General features: G+C 38.9%; 2 protein-coding genes and 5 non-coding genes across 7 annotated transcripts in view; 4 read left to right on the forward strand and 3 right to left on the reverse strand.

Moving 5' to 3' along the window:
* LOC137491238 (uncharacterized) overlaps positions 1-20788 on the forward strand; it is a 1025816-nt gene that overhangs the window by 976177 nt on the left and 28851 nt on the right. The window lies entirely within an intron of this gene.
* The window catches only part of LOC137491231 (uncharacterized), a 498327-nt gene that overhangs the window by 188955 nt on the left and 288584 nt on the right, over positions 1-20788 (forward strand). The gene's annotated exons all lie outside the window — the stretch shown is intronic.
* On the reverse strand, positions 10823-10896 carry trnat-agu (transfer RNA threonine (anticodon AGU)). Its single transcript has one exon. It is a non-coding gene; the product is annotated as a tRNA-Thr (tRNA).
* Positions 11083-11156, reverse strand: trnat-ugu (transfer RNA threonine (anticodon UGU)). Its single transcript has one exon. It is a non-coding gene; the product is annotated as a tRNA-Thr (tRNA).
* Positions 11946-12019, reverse strand: trnat-agu (transfer RNA threonine (anticodon AGU)). The gene has a single exon. It is a non-coding gene; the product is annotated as a tRNA-Thr (tRNA).
* trnat-agu (transfer RNA threonine (anticodon AGU)) lies at positions 19498-19571 on the forward strand. The gene has a single exon. It is a non-coding gene; the product is annotated as a tRNA-Thr (tRNA).
* On the forward strand, positions 19658-19746 carry trnar-ucu (transfer RNA arginine (anticodon UCU)). Its single transcript is given in 2 exon segments — positions 19658-19694; positions 19711-19746. It is a non-coding gene; the product is annotated as a tRNA-Arg (tRNA).

Here is a 20788-nt window from a genome sequence, read left to right on the forward strand (position 1 = left end):
TAATACAATTCAAAAAATAAAAATAAAACAAAATAAGTCAAAATGTGGGTTTAAACATGTGCTGAGTTAAAGTAGATTTAAAACAACAAACAAAAACAAGACATGCACCGAAAATAGCAACAACAGCAGTAGACAAATCTTTTTTTAAAAGCATTCCTTTTTTATAACCCACTGTATTTTACAAAAAGTGATTTAATGGTTCCCAGGAGTCTTTCCATTTCATCCCACTGTAAATCAGTAAAAGACATTTAATTATAATTATGTTTACAGGATAGGCTGTGATATTTAAATTAACATAATTTTAAAAAGTAATTTGCTGCAAACACAGATATATTGGTTAAAGATTATTACAATTTTAAGCTTTGAAAAAAGGTTATTTTCTCTTTACATTATTATCTACAAGAAAAATTGTTAACATCAAAAAACTTTCATAGTTTGTTCAACATATTTCCACCACTGTATGACAGAATTATATTGTGTTTGTGACACTTACCATCCAGAACACGGCTTCCATCTGACTCTGGCCTCTTCAACACCCTTTAAGAACATGAGCCTTGAGCAACATTAACTGTTAGTACTGATTGACTAGAATTATTTGAACATTTAGCATAATTGTTTGACCTAGCCACAACAATATCTATTATATGAAATATCTAGAAAGTCAGCATAATTGTCTATAAAACTTTTCACTGTCAATGTCACACAATCAAGTACTTTCAAAGAAGCAGCTTGTCACAAGATTTGTGTAGCCAATGTTTTCACTTCCTTTTCACTGAGTTTTAATGATTTACTAAAAAGTAAACTTATTTCTATTTCAGACCTAATTAAAGACTACGAGGAGAGTAAAGAGGAGGAACATCATGTCAAAATTGAGGACAAAACTCATTTAGAGACTGATGGTATTTTAAAAGTGAGAGACAAGAGTTGTTTAACCTGCACTCAGTGTGGAAAGAGTTTGGCAAGCAAAAGCAAGCTAAAGAATCACATGAGGATTCACACTGGAGAGAAACCATTCACATGCACTCATTGTGGGAAGTGTTTCAGCCACTCATCATACCTTAATCTACACATGAGGATCCACACTGGAGAGAAACCATTAACATGCCCTCAGTGTGGGAAGAGTTATAGCAAATCATTGTCGCTTTATAGACACATGATGATCCACACTGGAGAAAAACCATTCACTTGCACTCATTGTGGGAAGAGTTTCTGCGATGCATCATACCTTAAAAAACACATGAGGATCCACACTGGAGAAAAACCATACACATGCGCTCAGTGTGGGAAGAGTTTCAGCAAATCTTCCGGGCTTTATAGTCACATGAAGATCCACACCAGAGAAAAACCATTCAAAAAGGTTATCTTAGTTGCAGGTTTGTGCGCTCTTCCGGAATGTCTGTGTGATCATGTGGGTTTGTTTTGTTTTTGTGGCCCACGTGTAATTGTTTTGGTCACGTGGCATGACGGCACTCCGTTGGATTGATTGTTCGCCAGCTGATTCACATTATCGTGCCTATATAAGTGCTACGTGTTATGTGTTCATTGTCAGTTCGTTACGTGTGCTTATGTGTGCTATTCTGTCTGTGCTCAGGACCGTGAGGAGTTTCTTCTAGAGCCTGTTTTCCTGTTTGATCCCTGCCCTGTTCTCCTTGCCCTAGCACAGCACTCATTTGTTGCACCTGTTTTTGAGTTTGACTGTGTCAAATAAATACTTTTTGTTCACTCACACATTGGATCTATCTGACCATTTATTTGAGTGTGACAAAACGAACTGACCTTTACCATGGATCTAGCGAGTGCATCACAGATATTGGAGTTCCTTACAACTAGCAACGCCAGGATCGATCGCCAGGATGAGGCTTTGGCCACGACTGCACAGGCTATCCAGGCCTTGGTTGGTCAGGTGTCATTACTGACTACTCAGGTCCAACAGCTGGTTTCTGGAGCAGCACAAGCGGAGCCTGCACCAGTTCCAGAGGTGATGCCAGCGCCGGTGACTGCCAGTGCTAACGTTACCGTTGGTCGCTCAGTTGAGCCTTGCCTTCCTCCGCCGACCTGCTATGCTGGGGAGCCTCACTTATGCCGGTCCTTCTTGTCCAAATGCTCCCTGTACTTCTCCCTGCAGCCGTCTTTGTTTTCTTCAAAGCAGTCCAAGGTGGCGTTCGTTATCACCCTCCTTTCGGGAAGGGCGGCTCAATGGGGAACCACAGCATGGGAGAAGAAATTACCATGTTGTTCCTCCTTCGACCTGTTCTCTAAGAAACTCAAAAAGGTCTTTGATCGGGCCGCCTCTGGGAGAGAGGCCGCCCAAGTCCTCGCTGAGCTCCGCCAGGGGAATCGGAGCGTGGCGGACTATTCTATTGAGTTCTGCACTTTGGCTGCTGAATCCGGCTGGAACGCGGAGGCTCAATGGGACATGTTCCTTCATGGCCTTTCTGATCGTCTTCAGGACGAGATCTACTCCCTAGATCTTCCCAAAACTCTCGACGAGCTGGTGGATTTGGCCATCCGGGTGGACTCCAGACTGCTTCGCCGTGAGAGTCGCATGCGGCAAAACAGGTTTCCGGATCCTGTTCCTGACTCGCCGGTCTTGGCGATGGCACCGGAAGTTGGGAGCGTTGACCCGGAACCGATGCAGTTGGGCAGATCCCGACAAATCCTCTACGTCTGCTACATTACTGCCCGTCACTTTATCATGGGGTTCCGGAACTCAAGAGACACAGGGGCTCGTCGATTCCGGGGCGGAGGGAAACTTCATTGACTCTAGTTTCACTTTCAGTTTTAAACTTCTGGTCATAGCACTGTCGCAACCCATTGCAGTACACACACTCAGCGGACTTTCCCTTCCCACCATCACTCACTCCACTAAACCCATAAAACTGATCACGTCTGGAAATCATGTTGAAAACATTTCATTTTTTTAACAGACTGTTCCAACACACCGGTGGTTTTAGGTCATCCTTGGTTGATTCTCCATAAGCCTCATATTAACTGGGGTCTTAATACTATATTTTCGTGGAGTGAGAACTGTCATCAGTCCTGTCTTTCGTCTGCTCGTTCTGCTGTTTCTTGTTCTGTGTTTCAGGAGGAGCGCATGGACCTGTCAAACGTGCCCAGTGAGTACCACGACCTGAAGGGAGTGTTCAGTAAGTCTCAAGCTGCTTCTCTGCCTCCTCATCTTCCCTATGACTGTGCAATAGATTTATTGCCAGGTACCTCTCCGCCTAAAGGCAAGTTATACTCACTTTCTATTCCTGAGAGGGAGGCCATGGAGAAGTATATTTCTGATTCTCTAGCGGCCAAGATCATACGGCCCTCTTCTTCACCGGTGGGGGCGGGGTTCTTTTTCGTGAAAAAGAAGGATGGGTCTCTTAGACCCTGCATTGACTATCGAGGGCTAAACAGCATCACGGTGAAGAAAACGTATCCTTTGCCGCTGATGTCTTCAGCGTTCGAACGTCTGCAACTGGCGTCGTTTTTCACGAAATTAGATCTCTGCAACGCATATCATTTAGTTCGCATGAAGCAGGGCCATGAGTGGAAAACCGCCTTCCTTACCCCTAGGGGGCATTTTGAATATTGTGTACTTCCTTTCTGGCTTTATAATGCTCCTGCGGTTTACCAAGCACTCGTAAATGACGTGTTGCGAGACATGATAGATCAGTTTATTTATTTCTACCTGGATGACATTCTGATTTTTTCTCGTTCTCTCCAGAAACATGTGCAGCACGTCAGGCGAGTGCTTCAGCGGCTGCTAGAGAATGGGCTTTTGTCAAGGCGGAGAAATGCGTGTTCCATGCACAGTCTGTTCCCTTTCTAGGACACATTGTGTCAGTCGAGGGGGTGCGCATGGATCCAGAGAAGGTTCAGGCTGTGGTAAATTGGCCAATTCCGTCTCGAGTCTCGTAAGGCCCTGCAGAGATTTCTGGGCTTCGCCAATTTTTACCGGCATTTTATTCGCAATTTCAGCCAGCTCGCCGCTCCTCTGACGTCCTTAACCTCCTCCAAAACTCCCTTCAGGTGGTCGAGTGTAGCACAGGCTGCATTCTCCAATCTGAAGAACCGCTTTGTTTCAGTTCCCATTCTAGTGACACCTGATCCCTCCCGGCAAGTCTGTGGTGGAGGTTGACGCGTCAGAGGTGGGGGTGGGCGCTATCCTGTCCCAGCACGCCGCCTCGGATGACAGAATTCATCCATGTGCGTTTTTCTCTCATCGATTATCTCCCGCAGAACGAAACTACGACATTGGTAATAGGGAGTTGGTGGCGGTCAAACTCGCTTTGGAGGAGTGGCGTCATTGGTTGGAGGGCTCGGGGGTTCCCTTTATCATTTGGACCGATCATAAGAACCTCGAATACATCAGGTCCGCCAAACGACTCAGCTCCAGGCAGGCTCGGTGGGCATTATTTTTCGGACGTTTCGACTTTACCATCTCTTATCGGCCGGGTTCCAAAAACATCAAACCTGACACGTTATCCCATCTTTTTGATTCTTCCGAGCGCAATACGTCTCTTGAGCCCATCATTCCCCAGAGGATTTGTATTTCTGCAGTGACATGGGAGATCGAGAGCAGGGTTCGCACAGCCCTGGACGGGGTAACGCCCCCGGTTGGATGCCCACCTAGTAGATTGTTTGTGCCGGAGGGGATTCGGTCTGACGTCATTCGATGGGGACATTCCTCCAAAGTGGCTTGTCATCCAGGGGTGAGTCGTACATTATTCTTAGTTAAACAGCGATTCTGGTGGCCAGCTATGGCACGGGACATACGCGAGTTTGTTTTAGCCTGTTCTGTTTGTGCTGTTTCTAAGACTTCTAATCGCCCCCCTGCTGGACTCCTTCAGCCGCTGTCAGTGCCTTCGAGACCCTGGTCGCACATTTCGCTAGATTTCGTTACCGGTCTCCCGCCATCTGGTGGCAATACGGCTGTTTTGACCGTTGTGGACCGGTTCTCGAAGGCTACTCATTTTATTCCTCTGCCCAAATTACCCTCAGCCAGAGAGACAGCGGATGCTGTCATTAATCACGTCTTTCGCATTCATGGCCTCCCGACGGATGTGGTTTCTGACAGGGGGCCTCAATTTGTCTCTAAATTTTGGAGAGAATTCTGTCATTTATTGGGAGCGACTGTAAGTCTTTCTTCTGGTTTTCATCCTCAGAGTAACGGACAAACCGAAAGAGCCAATCAACATCTCGAGCGCATGTTACGTTGTTGTGTTTCCCAGAATCCCTCCTCTTGGAGTCAGCAGCTCCCATGGGTGGAGTACGCACACAATTCATTACCAGTATCGGCTACGGACCTTTCTCCGTTTCAGTGTAGCTTAGGTTACCAGCCACCAGCTTTTCCCGGTCTGGAATCCGAAGTCGCGGTTCCCTCTGCCCACGCCTTTGTCCAGAGGTGTCGACGCACTTGCAACAGGGCCAGACAGACCCTCCTCCAAGTGGGTGCGCGCACCAAGGCTAAAGCCGATCGCCACCGGTCGAAGCCTCCCGTTTACGTCGCCGGTCAAAAAGTGTGGCTTTCAACTAAGAATATTCCCTTGCGTTCCGTATGTAATAAACTTGCACCTAAATTTATTGGCCCATTCACTGTCATCAAGATCATTAGTCCGGTGGCAGTCCGCCTTAAACTTCCTCCAGCGTACAGTAGAATACATCCCGTGTTTCACGTTTCTAAATTAAAGCCTGTTTTTCATACGGCGATTAACCCGCCCACTCCGGTTCACCTCGCCCCCAACCCCCCCCCCCCCCCCCCCCCCCCCCCCCCCCCCCGCCGCGTCTCGTAGATGGGGAGACCGTTTATTCGGTTAAGCGCATTATGGACTCGAGACGGAGGGGGCGAGGATTTCAGTTCTTGGTGGACTGGGAAGGTTACGGTGCGGTGGAGAGAACTTGGGTGCCTGCAAAGGACATATTGGATCACTCTCTTATCGATGATTACCAGGAGGTGCTCTTGAGAGAGGGGTAATGTCACGGTTGCAGGTTTGTGCGCTTTTCCGGAGTGTCTGTTTGATCACGTTGGTTTGTTTTTGTTCTCCTCATGTATTTGTTTTGATCACGTGTGATGACGGCACTCAGCTGGCTTGATGAGCTCGCCAGCTGAGGCTCATATTCGGGTCTATATATGGGCCACGTTTTCTGTGTGTCTTTGTCAGTTCGTTATGTGTGCTTATGGTGTGCTGTTCTGTCTGTGTGCTTAGGATCTGAGGACTAATTTCTGGACCCTGTTTCCCGTCTGATTCCTGCCTGATCTCTCCTAGCACTAGCACCATTCATTACTTGATTTTTGTTTGACTTTGTCAATAAATATTATTTTGTTTAACTCGCACTTGGATCCCTCTGAACATTCATTTATTCGTGACAAAATTATAAAAGGGCCTTGTAGATGGAGATTTCATCCAAGATGGCTTCATGATCCAAAATTTATGGAGTTCATTCGTACTCAAATTGATTTATTTTTTAAAACTAATCTGAAAGAAACATCTGCATCTATAAGATGGGAAGCCTTTAAGGCTTATATAAGGGGCCAAATGATAAGCTACACATGCTCTGTCAATAGAAAAAGGAAAATGAAATTACAAAATTTAGAAGAAAGAATTTGGAAATTAGAAGAAGATATATATTCTGATTTGTCAAATTCCAACATACTTAAACAGGAACTGCTTATTCTAAGAGCAAAATATAATGAAATATCTGCAACAAAAGCTGAAGCCAGTTTAATCCGTCTTAAACAAACATTTTATGAGTATGGAGAAAAGGCAAGTAGACTTTTGTCTTGTCAGATAAAACAATTACAATCAAGTAAAGCTATACATAATATTTATACAACAGCTGGTAATCTGACTTCAGACCCAGATGAGATTAATGAAACTTTTTCCAAATTCTTCCAAATGCTATACAATACAGAATCATCAGAATGCAGCATGGACCAAACTTTATTTTTAGACGATCTTTTGATTCCTTCTACAAGCATTGAAGCCAAAAAAGAACTATAGGAACCTCTAACTAGTAAAGAAATTTTAAATGCTATTGTGAATATGAAAAGTGGTAAAACAGCTGGACTAGACGGGATACCAATTGATATATATAAAGCCTTTAAAGATAAATTAGCAGTTCCTTTGTTAGAAATGTATGAAGAGTCTATGTTGGAGGGCTGTCTTCCTCCTTCTCTAAGAGCTGCATTAATAACACTCATTCCTAAACCCCATAAACCCTTAGACAGATGTGAATCATTTAGGCCAATTTCGTTAATGAACTATGATGCCAAAATTATAGCCAAGATTTTAGCCCTTCGATTGGAAGCTCATCTACCGTCCCTAATAGGAATGGACCAAAATGGCTTTGTTCGAAACAGACAGGCCTTTCATAACATCAGGCGAGTACTAAATATCGTTCATGAGATGGATGGCTCTAAAGATACAGGTATTTTATCGTTAGATGCAGAAAAAGCATTTGACAGAGTCGAATGGTCCTATTTATTTGACATACTCAGCCGTTTTGGATGTGGACAGAATTTTTGCCAGTGGGTGAAGACCTTGTATCAAAGTCCAACTGCAGAAGTAATTACCAATAACTTAATCTCCAAACCATTTAATCTATATCGTGGCACACGTCAAGGCTGTCCACTTTCTCCTTTATTATTTGTAATGACTTTGGAACCTTTGGCAATAGCAATTAGAACTCACCCATCTATAAAGGGAATTGAAATTGCAGGTGTAGAGCATCAGATATCTCTCTACGCAGACGATATTGTTTTATTTTTAACAAAACTTAAAGATTCAATACCAAATCTTAACAAATTGATTAATAAATTTAGAAAATTTTCAGGTTTCAAAGTTAACTATTCAAAGTCATCTATCCTCTTTCTTAATGAACAGGAGAGACAAAATCCAGTAAAACAACACCCTTATGAAACTTCTGTAGACGGATTTGGATATTTGGGAATCAAAGTTACTCCACAAGTAAAAAATCTTATCTCAGCCAATTATACTCCTCTGATAACTCAGGTAAACGAAAGTTTGAACAGATGGATGTCTCTTCCTCTCACTATTGAAAGGGTGAATACCATTAAAATGAATATTCTCCCTAAATTTCTATATTTGTTTCAGTCAATCCCCCTGACCCCTCCTCCTTCCTTTTTCTCAAATATGAAAAAGGCATTTATTAAATTTATTTGGAATAATAGACGCTCAAGGCTTCGCTTATTACTCCTGTATCTTCCTTATGAACGAGGCGGGCTGCGACTCCCTAATCTTTTTTGGTATTTTAAGGCAGCTCAGCTAAGATCTGCATGTTATTGGTTTGCTGGCTCACTTAGCATTCCATGGATACAGATTGAAAGAAAATGTACAGGCAATTTGAGTCTTGACACATATTTATACTCTGATTCTTTAAAGAAACTCAAAAAAAATACATCTAACCCATTTGTGAGAGCCACTATTTTATCATGGCATGAGTCACAGGTTGAGCTGGGAGAAACCCCGGTACTTTCTAAATTCTCTCCCATTTGGGGTAATGCATTATTCGTACCAGGGAAATCAGACAAGGGTTTTAAGCTGTGGTTCCAGAAAGGCTTGCAAAAGATATCAGATCTTTATGAAGATAATATATTGATGTCCTTTGAAACCTTAAAGGAAAGATATAAAATTCCTCAGTCTCATTTTTTTAAGTATCTTCAGATCCGTAATTTTATAAGATCTAAAAATCATTCATATTAGTGTCCGACCAGAAGTAGTTTAGAAGAAATTGCAGTTAAAGATCCCAGTGCCAAATACAAAATTTCTACACTATATAGCAAATTTGTTAATGCTTCCAAAGAATCTACAAATCATAAAAGACTGGCTTGGATTGAAGACTTTCAAATAGATATTACAGAAAATGAATGGGAAGAAAGTTGTCTTCAAGCGCAAACATTATCAATCAATACCCGTTTTAAATTAATCCAATATAATTGGGTAATGAGAACATATATAACACCAGAAATGTTAAATAAATTTAATAGAAATATTCTGGACATTTGTGGAAAATGTTTGACTTACAAGGGCACACTGTTCCATTGTGTTTGGCAATGTGAGCACTTGCAATTCTTTTGGAAAGAAATAATTGGTGTAATCTCTAAAACTATTGGTAAAGAAATCCCTGTTTGCCCTAAAATCTGTATCCTTGGTCTTTTCCCACCTGCCTTATCGCTGAAGTCATATGAACAGAAGTTTATAAATCTGTGTCTATTACATGCGAAGCGCCTGATTGCCATTCACTGGAAAAGTACTCATGCTCCATCTTTGTCACTCTGGATTAAGGAAATGTCTTCCTGTATAGCAATGGAAAGGTTGACTTATTCAATCACACAAAAAATGCACATATTCTACAAGATTTGGGACTTCTTCCTTCATTTTTTAAATAACAGTGCACTGACTGTTTAGTAATCCCAAACAATGTGACTGTTAAAATACACTGTGTTTGTAATGACTAACTTTAATATACTTTCACTGGAATGTATATGTTGAAATGTCAATTTTTTAATGGTATTTATTTTTTATATATTTTTAATTTTTAACAAAATTGCCCTTTTTATTTTTATCTTTAAGTTTATTTTAGTTAATCTTTATTTTCTATTTATTTGTTTTTGTATTACTTTCCTCGCATGAGAATGCATTTTTTTAATTCTATTCCTTTCTTTTTTTAATTTTTATTTTGAACGTCGGGATGGGGCGGGAGTTCTTTGATTGGTATTTGGTTACTAATACAGTAAGAATGTATCACACCTTTCTGAAACAATAAAAATGTTAAAAAAAAAAAAAAAAGAAAGCCACTCTCCCATAATCTGAGGGAAAGGTGCAGTTTGGATTTGAACCTAGCACCTGCTGTTCCCAAGACAGGTGCTCTGGCCAACTTAGTCTTAACACTAAAAGAAAAAACCTCTGGATACGATACTTCCAAACGCAGTTTCATCTAAGACAGTGGGGGGGAAGCAAAATATACTGTGCTTTCTACTCAGTTACTTTGCACATGCATAAAGAGGCTCTTGTACGACAAATCCAAAAGGCGTGATCTCAACAATAGGTGGCAGTTACTTTTCCCCAAAACCACAGGTTGCCGACGAGTCATTCCTCAAGCCCACTAGGCCCTACAGCGTTTTCTAATCTCCCTTATTTAAAACAGCTCAATTAAGTCATCGGCTTTATTGTAGAGTACCCCTAGTATCTGAGCCTGCACTGCGCAATGAAAGAAAGAAGCAAAACGGGATGGACAGATGCCTAAAATGTTAGAAACGCACCACACCTTAAGTCAGTGAAGAAAAAGGGCAAAGCTTGCGACTCTGGTGGGACTCGAACCCACAGCCTTTGAATGGCTCAGCTCACAGCCTAGAAGTCCATTGCGCTATCTATTAGACTAAGTGCTCTGCTTCCTCTAGAACTGTTGGACAGAAAGCACTTTTTAGTACTCTCTGGCCCATGAAAGAACAGCCAACTGCGGACAAGGCACTGCTGGAATTCAAAGCCAGGATATCCTGTTTACTAGACAGGCACTTTGACCAACTAAGTCACAGCACCAAACGACCTTGACACAGGCTAAATGTTTAATTCCAAAAAATAAAAAAAACTAACAACGGTAGCGCTGCATGTGGGAATGTCTGGACTTGAAATATTAAAGTCCAATTGGTTAGGCATTACCACACTATGCTATATAAAGGCATCGTCCAAAGCCCTCTTGAACGAGCAGCGTTCTTAAGGATTTGAGTTTTGTTAAGAAACCAACTGCTAAACATCCCGCTGCGTAAACACTCGTTACTCTTAACAAAAAGCAAACACGTAACCCGTACATTAGGCACTGCTGGGATTTGAACCCAGGATCTCCTGTTTACTAGACAGGCGCTTTGACCAACTAAGCCACAGCGCCAACGCTGAATAGGAGGCAAGATGTTTTTGCACACAGAGACTAAAAAAAGACAGCAAGTCTTAAAATGGCAAGCAAAGAGGTTGTTTAACTCTATTTGTCGCACTATTCATTACGCCTCAAAGCTATACAATTTTATAATTCATTCCGGTGAGCTCTATAAAAGAAGCACACGCACCACCTGGACCAAGGCGCTGCTGGGATTTGAGCCCAGGATCTCCTGTTTACAAGGCCGGCGCTTTGACCAGCTAAGCCACAGCACCACAGAATTTCACGGTAAGAGACATTTGCCCGATAACAAAAATCGAAGAAGAAAAAATAATACACAACAAAAACCAGCATGTCAGGATGCAGAAAATGCTGACAAGCCGGACGCGGTCTTTTAGAGTCTGGATGATCATGTCTCAAGCCTGACCATGTCGTCCAAACCCAGAGTCAGCTCGGAAAATGGAAATCAGGACAAACATATGCTATTGGCCATTGAAAGAGTTTCAGATCAGAAAGCCACTCTCCCATAATCTGAGGGAAAGGTGCAGTTTGGATTTGAACCTAGCACCTGCTGTTTCCAAGACAGGTGCTCTGGCCAACTTAGTCTTAACACTAAAAGAAAAAAACCTCTGGATACGATACTTCCAAACGCAGTTTCATCTAAGACAGTGGGGGGGGTTGGGGAAGCATAATTTACTATGCTTTCTACTCAGTTACTTTGCACATGCATAAAGAGGCTCTTGTACGACAAATCCAAAAGGCGTGATCTCAACAATAGTTGGCAGTCACTTTTGCCCAAAACCACAGGTTGCCTTTGAGTCATTCCTCAAGCCCACTAGGCCCTACACCGTTTTCTAATCTCCCTTATTTAAAACAGCTCAATTAAGTCATCGGCTTTATTGTAGAGTACAGCTAGTATCTGAGCCTGCACTGCGCAATGAAAGAAAGAAGCAAAACGGGATGGACAGTTGCCTAAAATGTTAGCTCTGCTGCCTCTAGCACTGTTGCACAGAAAGCACTTTTTAGTACTCTCTGGCCCATGAAAGAACAGCCAACTGTGGACAAGGCACTGCTGGGATTCAAACCCAGTATCTCCTGTTTACTAGACAGGCGCTTTGACCAACTAAGCCACAGTGCCAAACGATTGTGAAAGGGGCCAATTGTTTAATTCGAAAAAAGAAAAAAAAAATGAACAACGGTAGCGCTGCATGTGTGAATGTCTGGACTTGAAATATTAAAGTCCAATTGGTTAGGCATTACCACACTCTGCTATATAAAGCCCATGTCCAAAGCCCTCTTGAACGAGCAGCGTTCTTAAGGATTTGAGTTTTGTTAAGAAACCTACTGCTAAACATCCCGCTGCGTAAACACTCGTTACTCTTAATAAAAAGCAACCCTGGCACCTGTAGATTAGGCACTGCTGGGATTTAAACCCAGGATCTCCTGTTTACTAGACAGCCGCTTTTACCAACTAAGCCACAGCACCAACGCTGAAAATGAGGCAAGACGTTTTTGCACACAGAGACTAAAAAAAGACAGCAAGTCTAAAAATGGCAAGCAAATAACTCTATTTGTCGCACTATTCTGTAAGGAACCAAAAAATCAGACCCTGAGAACTGTTATGAAATTTCATTAGACAAGAGAAGTGATGAAGAAACCAACTGTTCCACTGTTCTATTCAAATCACAGCTGACAATGAAAACACAGACTGGAGAAACAAAGCTACACTACAGCAGGGAAGAATGCAGAAATGCATCCTTTACTTTCACCCCAAGCCCCCCTTCTTGACCTTTAAGCGACATGCTGATCAGAGCACATTTCACATAAAATGTTCAAGGTTTTAACATGGTGTATCTTGCAGCACTATATTCATGTTTGGTATCATTTTAAATGTCTCTGTGTGATTGGTAAAGTGGTCTTAATTTTACAGTAATAGTTCACTAGTATATGTTGATTTGGTTTTTGACTTCTATAAGATCTTGATAAGATGCTCCTCCTTCTCAGAGATGGTTAAGTCCTCAAATTCACCAGGCCAGGGTTTCTGTGACACTTCTATTGTCTTGAATTTATGGCAGTTTGTTTTGACTTGAGTATATAAGGTAAGATGTGCTTTAAGACGGGGGGAGATCTTGTAAAAAGACACCCCATTGCAGCATCTCTGAGACTTATTGAGACTTATGCTGCAATGTATTTCTCTGGTCAGGTATGCATCTCTAACTTTTTGATTTATCTTTGATTAATGGATGTTGTATTGTTACAGTCTCATCTCTGAATTGGCTTCCTGATGATTTATTATGTAATTGGCAGAATACAATTTTACCTGACAAATAAAATGTTAAGTTTTGATTAATTCTGGAGTTTTGCGATTTCATTGTATCCAGTAGATTACGAGGAGTCTTCATTACCTTTATAGTATGGCATAATTGAATTGATTAATAGGCGTATTTGATTATTGTTAGCCATAGCGTGCCGATAACATGTAGACCTTTTAGTCATTAAACCACTGGGAATAGCAAGTTGTATGGGCTTGGTTAAGGATCTGTTTTTTTTAAGACTAGGTAAGAGTTAATGCGACCAGCTTATTCAAATATAGTTAATCCTGCATCCTCTGACTATTTTCAGAGTGTCGACATATTGTCCGTGAGAAGAAGCGCAAACCCGGGGTGTGAAACTCTGAGCGATGTTGGTCCCTAATGAACGTACAATTTAGAATATCGGACCTCAGAAAATATCAAAACTCTAAATTAAATCATAAATGATGAATGTGATCCGTTCTTACAATTAGAAATATAATCTAAATTTTAGGATCATTTAAATTGGAGTCAGATTGAATTCGGAGGTAAAATACTAATAAAAACAAATTCTAATAAATAATTAAATTATTTTCAGAAGCACTAGAAAAGGCTTACATCCATTAAACCTTCGACCATGCTGTTAGTTTCGTCATTGGGCTAATAGATGGACTCCTACACTTTTCCTTCTCTTGTGGAGTCCTGACTTTGGCACATATTTGTATATGTATGATTCTGCAACTATTGTCGGTCAGATGACTTTCAGTTTTGCCATATGAAAGACAGAGCATATGAACGACAAGAATGGGATTCGATGGTCTCGGCCATCTCGTCATGTATGTACTCATTTTCCTGATGGGGGCTGGACTATGGCATTTCTGTATGTATTTGCTGCTATTTTTGGTAAAGATGACATTAAACTTTGCAACAACATCCTTCAAAACGATAAAAGGGTGCGAGTAAAACACCTTCCACGAAAGAACCGGCCTCTTTCAAACGCCAAAGCATTTGAAGGACAAGGATGGGATTCGATGGACTCGGCCACCTCGTCATGTATGTACTCACTTTCATGATGGGGGCTGGACTATGGCATATATGTATGTATTTGCGGCTATTTTCTATTAAGATGACATTAAATTTTGCAACAACATTCAAAACGATAAGAGAGTGAGAGTTGAACAACTTTTACAGAAACACCAGTCTCTCGAATGCCAGAACATATGAGCGACAAGGATGGGATTCAAACCCACGAGTGCAAATGCACAATAGATTAGCAGTCCATCACCTTAACCACTCGGCCACCTCATCATGTATTTTCCTTTTTCACTGGTGGAGGCTGGACTGTGGCACATATTTTTATATGTATGTTATTGTAACTATTTTCGGTAAGATGACTTTCAGTTTTGCCATATGAACGACAGAGCATATGAACGACAGAAATGGGATTCAATGGACTCAAATTTCAATGGAAACAATTTCAACATTTGACCAATCAGAGTCGAGACAATGTTAAAGCCAGGGAAGGGACCGTTCCAATATTCACCGCTAGGTGTGCAGTCAAACAGGTTAATCAGATGTCAATCAATTTTCTGAACTGAGCCGAAGGTACACGAAAGAATGACACGGTCCTCTGGGGGCGGGTCAAAGGTCAAAAAAGTTAATTGATTTTCGACAATCAGCATCATTCGACATAGCACAGCATCGTTTTGTGTAAAGTACTGGATTTTTTTTTATAGTGATTTCTTAAAAAAAGGTAAAAAAATCTACATAATTGCTCGTATTAATGTTTTAGTGTGTTGTATTTCAAATTTTGATACTTTAATCTAAAACCGTTAAATTTCTTGGACAAAAATGTCTGGAAAATCCCATAAAGCCATGTCAGACGCTGACTGGATTTCATGTCTGAAAAAGTTTGCCAGAACAGGAGTTTGGCCATCAAATGAGGGCAACAGGAACAGGCCAGCTTCTCTGCAAAAAAAGTGGCATGAGATTTATCAAAGGGTGTGTATTTCATTTACATGATATATTGTTTGTTGAAATTTGCTTAACAGAGTAACGTTAACTTGTTAGGCTTCAGTACATTCAGTACAGTATCTGTGTAAAACATGTCATACTTGTTTTTAAACAATAATGTGTTTTAAATTGCATGTATTTTGAGATTTACATTGAATAATTTACTAAAGTTTGACCGTTTATGAGAGAGATTTGAAAAGGTTGGAGAATGTATTATGAGTGTACAGTATACAGCATGTGGTTTTAAGGCCTGAAATGTTCCTGTCCAGTTCCTCTTATTCTTTTTCTTATGGAGGTAAAGTTGGTTTTATATTCGGATATTCAGACATTCTCCTTAATAATATCATTTCAGTAAAATATTCTTTGCAAATTCTAAATAGGAAAATCATATTAGCAGACAATGATTAATGATTATAAAAGTACAACATTGTTCACAGTGAATTAGATAGTGTTAATGTTGTTTTCAAATCATACTTGCATGCTAATTCCGATCGAATATTCAAAGTAATATGGTAAACAATATAGAGACTGCTAAATGAACGAATGTGCGAATATAAAACCAACTTTACCTCTTATCTTTTTCTTTTCATTTTTGGAGATACAAACTGTACAATTACATATTAGATAAATATTACACACATTCTAAAAACACATTCTCTGTGTTAAATTAATTTACTGAGCTATTGTGTGCTTTATTAAGGGAGTCATTAAGTTAAAATTCTTGTTTAGTAATAAAAGTTTTTTGTATAGAGTAAAATTATTTATTATAATTTTCATGATTTTTTCAGATTGAGAAATGCCCATTGCAATCTCGTGGGCAGAGGTGGTGTGCTGAAATGCACATGTGGTTTTCACACTCAAAATGTACATTTATGAATCAATATGTGTTTATTATTATTTACTAAAATGGCTTTCCTTCTCCATGATTATATGTATTTTTTTGATTATTTTTAGCAGAGTACTGCCTCTGCTGCTCCAGCACAAACGGTGCAACAACCTGCCCCTACTGTACCTGCTCAGGAGGTGATGGAGACGAGACAACTTGAGGCCCAGCCCCCGTCTACTCCATCAGTGGCATCAAAGATTTCACCGCAATTGTCAATAGTACTTTTTTTTATTAAAAATCAAAAGAAATGACAATTTCAGTGTTTCAAGTTTTCAAGGTGTTCAAAGTTCATTCAAAGTTCTAAACATAAGAAAGAAAAGAACAAAAAGCAATAAAAAAGTTGAGGTGTTGCTAGAGACCTGCTTCTTTTCACACCTTTTGTACAGTAGGGGGTAGCATTTTTTTGTTTGTTAATTTTGTATTTATTCTGTTAATATTTAACTTACTTATTTTTGGATTTTTTTATTCTTTGTTCATTACTGTTTTGTTGACCTATGTTTTATAAATATTGCATTTATAAATGACTGGTCCTTGATTTTTAGGTCCACTTTTCGTTGGTTTCTGTTTGTATTGAACATTTTATATATATTGTTTATTTATATTGGTAATATTGTATTTTTAATAACTGATTTATTATTTTTTTTCATTTTTTACTCTATATTCATTACTGTTCTGTTGACAATTGTTAGATAAATAATGCATATATAAATAACTGACTACTTCTTGACTTTTAATTCCATATAATATTATAAGCTCTAGGTTCTGCTATAATAAGGGATAAAGCAATACATGGAATTAAAATTGTAGGAACAGAAGAAGAACAGAAAATTTATCAATATGCAGACGATACTACACTGATTTTAAAAGATATGCAAAGTGTGATAAATGCAATGAAAATCATTGAAAGATATTGTAATGGATCAGGTGCTAAAGTAAATATGGAAAAAAACTGTAGTCATGAGATTAGGCAATGCATGTATTCTACCTGATGTTTTTAAATTTAAAGACCAGAAAGAAATAAAGATTTTAGGGATAACCTTTGGAGAAAATGGGAAAAGAGATAAGGAGATATTGTGGGATGAAATTATCGGAGGAATGGAAAGGAGATTGGAATGGTGGAAACAAAGAAGAGTCAATCTGAAAGGAAAAGTTTTAATCGTAAATACGTTGATGTTGTCAAAAATGTGGTATGTGTTAGGAGTTACCCCTATGGATCACTGGCATGAGCAGAGAATAAAACAATGTTTATTGAGTTTTATCTGGGAAGGAAAACCACCAAGAATTGGATATAATGTATTAATTGGAACAACCGATGATGGGGGGTTAGGTTTGTTAGATCCAGAGACAAGAAAGAAAAGCATGAGAGTCAAAGTAATAAAAAAGTATTTAAATAAAGAATTTAAAGCAGAATGGAAACATGTAATGAGGTTTTATCTTAACAAATGTAGGGGTTTTAATATGAATGATGATATTTTATGGATGAAACTGAAACAAAGCATGATGACTGGGATTCCTGATTTTTATAAAGAAGTTTTACAAGCATGGAGTGAGTTTTTAAGTCATGTTGATTTTAAACCTGAAGGGAGGAACATGTTATTAAATCAACCTTTGTTTTTAAATGCTAATATTTTAACACAAGAGAAAGAAGTATATTTTAAATATTGGTTGGAAGCAGGTGTTTGTCAGGTTAAGGATGTTTTATATGAGATTAAAGAAGGGTTTTTACCAAGCCAAGTAATTGTGGATGCCATGGATGGGATTTGGGAAGATATCAAAAGAGAAACTCTGGTAAAACAATTTGAAATAGTGAAAAGTGCATTACCTAAAGAATGGATAGTTAAAATTGAACAAAATAATGAAAGCAATGATAATGTGAAAGTGATTTTAAAGGAAAATGAGAAAGATTTTCAAGAATGTGTCCTCAAAAATTTCTACATTTGTTTCAGAAACAAAGTGCATAAAAGACCAGTTTCAGAACAATTTTGGAAAAAAAAATTCTTTGTGGAAATAGATGAAGAGGGAATCTGGAAAAATTTTAAATGGAAATATTTAGACACAAAAATTGAAACGTTGGATTATTTTATCAGACATAATGTTATTTTCACTGAAACAAAACTGGCACAAATTGGAAGCAGTGAGAATGCATTATGCAAAATATGTGGACTGGAAAATGAAGGTATTATGCATTTGTTTTTAAAATGTGTTGAATTTAATACATTTATGGCAAAGTTAAAAGAAATTATGAAACAAATGATGCCAAGTGAAACAGAGCAGATTGAGGAGGAGACAGAATGGTATAAAATATTTTTTATTTGGTTTTAATGGAAGTAAAACAAGAATTGCCTATTTGTTTCTATCAGTTGCAAGAACTGTAATTTGGGAAAGAAGAAACATTGTGAAAAATAAAAATGCTAAAATAGAGTTATGGAAAATGTATAAAAGAAAACTGGCAAACTATATTAAAACTGTGGAACAATATTTTAGAATGGAAGAAAAAGAGACTGAATTTTACAAAACGTTTAAGTTGAATACTCCTTATATTATGTACTCACTAGATGGTTTGAAAATAGATTTGCCAGAATGATTATGCTTGTTGTTTTCCTGTTTTGATACCAACATAATGTCTTAAGAAATGTTTGTAAATGATATTTTAATATGCTTCTGAAGTGATGTTTTAAATGTTTTTAAATGTATGTATTGTAAAATTTGAAAATTTTTTCTAATAAAAAAAAAAAATGGATAGCGCATTGGACTTCTAGGTTGTGAGCTGAGCCATTCAAAGGTTGTGGGTTCGAGTCCCACCAGAGTCGCAAGCTTTGCTCTTTTTCTTCACTGACTTAAGGTGTGGTGCGTTTCTAACATTTTAGGCATCTGTCCATCCCGTTTTGCTTCTTTCTTTCATTGCGCAGTGCAGGCTCAGATACTAGGGGTACTCTACAATAAAGCCGATGACTTAATTGAGCTGTTTTAAATAAGGGAGATTAGAAAATGGTGTAGGGCCTAGTGGGCTTGAGGAATGACTCGTCGGCAAGCTGTGGTTTTGGGGAAAAGTAACTGCCACCTATTGTTGAGATCACGCCTTTTGGATTTGTCGTACAAGAGCCTCTTTATGCATGTGCAAAGTAACTGAGTAGAAAGCACAGTAATTTTTGCTCTCCCATCCATTCGTGTTTAATCTTTGTTAAGAGTAATGAGTGTTTACGCAGCGGGATGTTTAGCAGTCGGTTTCTTAACAAAACTCAAATCCTTAAGAACGCTGCTCGTTCAAGAGGGCTTTGGACGATGGCTTTATATAGCATAGTGTGGTAATGCCTAACCAATTGGACTTTAATATTTAAAGTCCAGACATTCACTCAAGCAGCGCTACCGTTATTAGTTTTTTTTTATTTTTTCGAATTAAACAATTAGCCCCTGTCAAGGTCGTTTGGAGCTGTGGCTTAGTTGGTCAAAGTGCCTGTCTAGTAAACATGAGATCCTGGGTTCGAATCCCAGCAGTGCCTTGTCTACAGCTGGTTGTTCTTTCATGGGCCAGAGAGTACTAAAAAGTGCTTTCTGTGCAACAGTGCTAGAACCAGCAGAGCACTTAGGCTCTGTGGCGCAATGGATAGTGCATTGGACTTCTAGGTTGTGAGCTAAGCCATTCAAAGGTTGTGGGTTCGAGTCCCATCAGAGTCGCAAGCTTTGTTCTTTTTCTTCACTGACTTAAGGTGTGGTGCGTTTCTAACATTTTAGGCATCTGTCCATCCCGTTTTGCTTCTTTCTTTCATTGCGCAGTGCAGGCTCAGATACTAGGGGTACTCTACAATGAAGCCGATGACTTAATTGAGCTGTTTTAAATAAGGGAGATTAGAAAACGGTGTAACCATGTAACCATGTGAAGAAGTTTAATGATGAAGTCAAAATACAGCTGAAAGAAACGAATAAGAAAATTTAGAGATTTTTAGTTAGCTTATAAAAGTATATAAAAAGTGTATGGGCAACTAGTTGAACCGAAATGACGTAGAACTAATTAGTAACCAAAATAAAATCATAAAAATGATTAGAACAAACTAAGTAATAAACAGTTGAGAAAATTAATTTTCAAAAGTAGTGTCAAATTCAAAAATTGATTGATTATTAGTGAAATACTTAAATGGAGGATTATAAAATTAGCCAGCGTAGTGAAGAGGTTGTATGTCGTTGAGCAATTAAGAGAAACACCTAGACAAGGTCATAGGGAATCTGTTTTAGACATTTTATTTAAGCTAAATTTTAATTGAGTTATAAACATAGATGTGACTAATTTAATTTGAATACAATTTTACAAGTAAGCAACAAACAAAAGAAGATTGTGTTTAGTTTTTGATTTAGAAGCAATTAAGGAGAATAGATTTTAAAGCTGAGGTTAATAGTGTATGCAGAAATATGCTCATACTGATGAAAAAATGTAAAGTGATTGATTTTTGAATTATCAGAGAGAGTGGTGTTGATTAAGCATGTTGATGAAATTTTACTTTCAGAAAAAGAATAGACACCTAATTGATTGGGAAGCAGTTGTTATGACATTTATATGGAACTAGATTTAAAGGAAGTAAGTAAAAATTATAGGGGATTAGATGACACGCCTCAATATTAGGATGAGTGGTGTCTGAGATAAGTGGAGTCAGATCGCCAAATAAATAAGCCATTTCAAATAACTGTAAACTGGTGAATGTAAAACACATTGTAATAAGACTAA

This window comes from Danio rerio, chromosome 4 (assembly GCF_049306965.1).
Source record: "Danio rerio strain Tuebingen ecotype United States chromosome 4, GRCz12tu, whole genome shotgun sequence".
In the NCBI taxonomy this organism is placed as follows: Eukaryota; Metazoa; Chordata; class Actinopteri; order Cypriniformes; family Danionidae; genus Danio; species Danio rerio.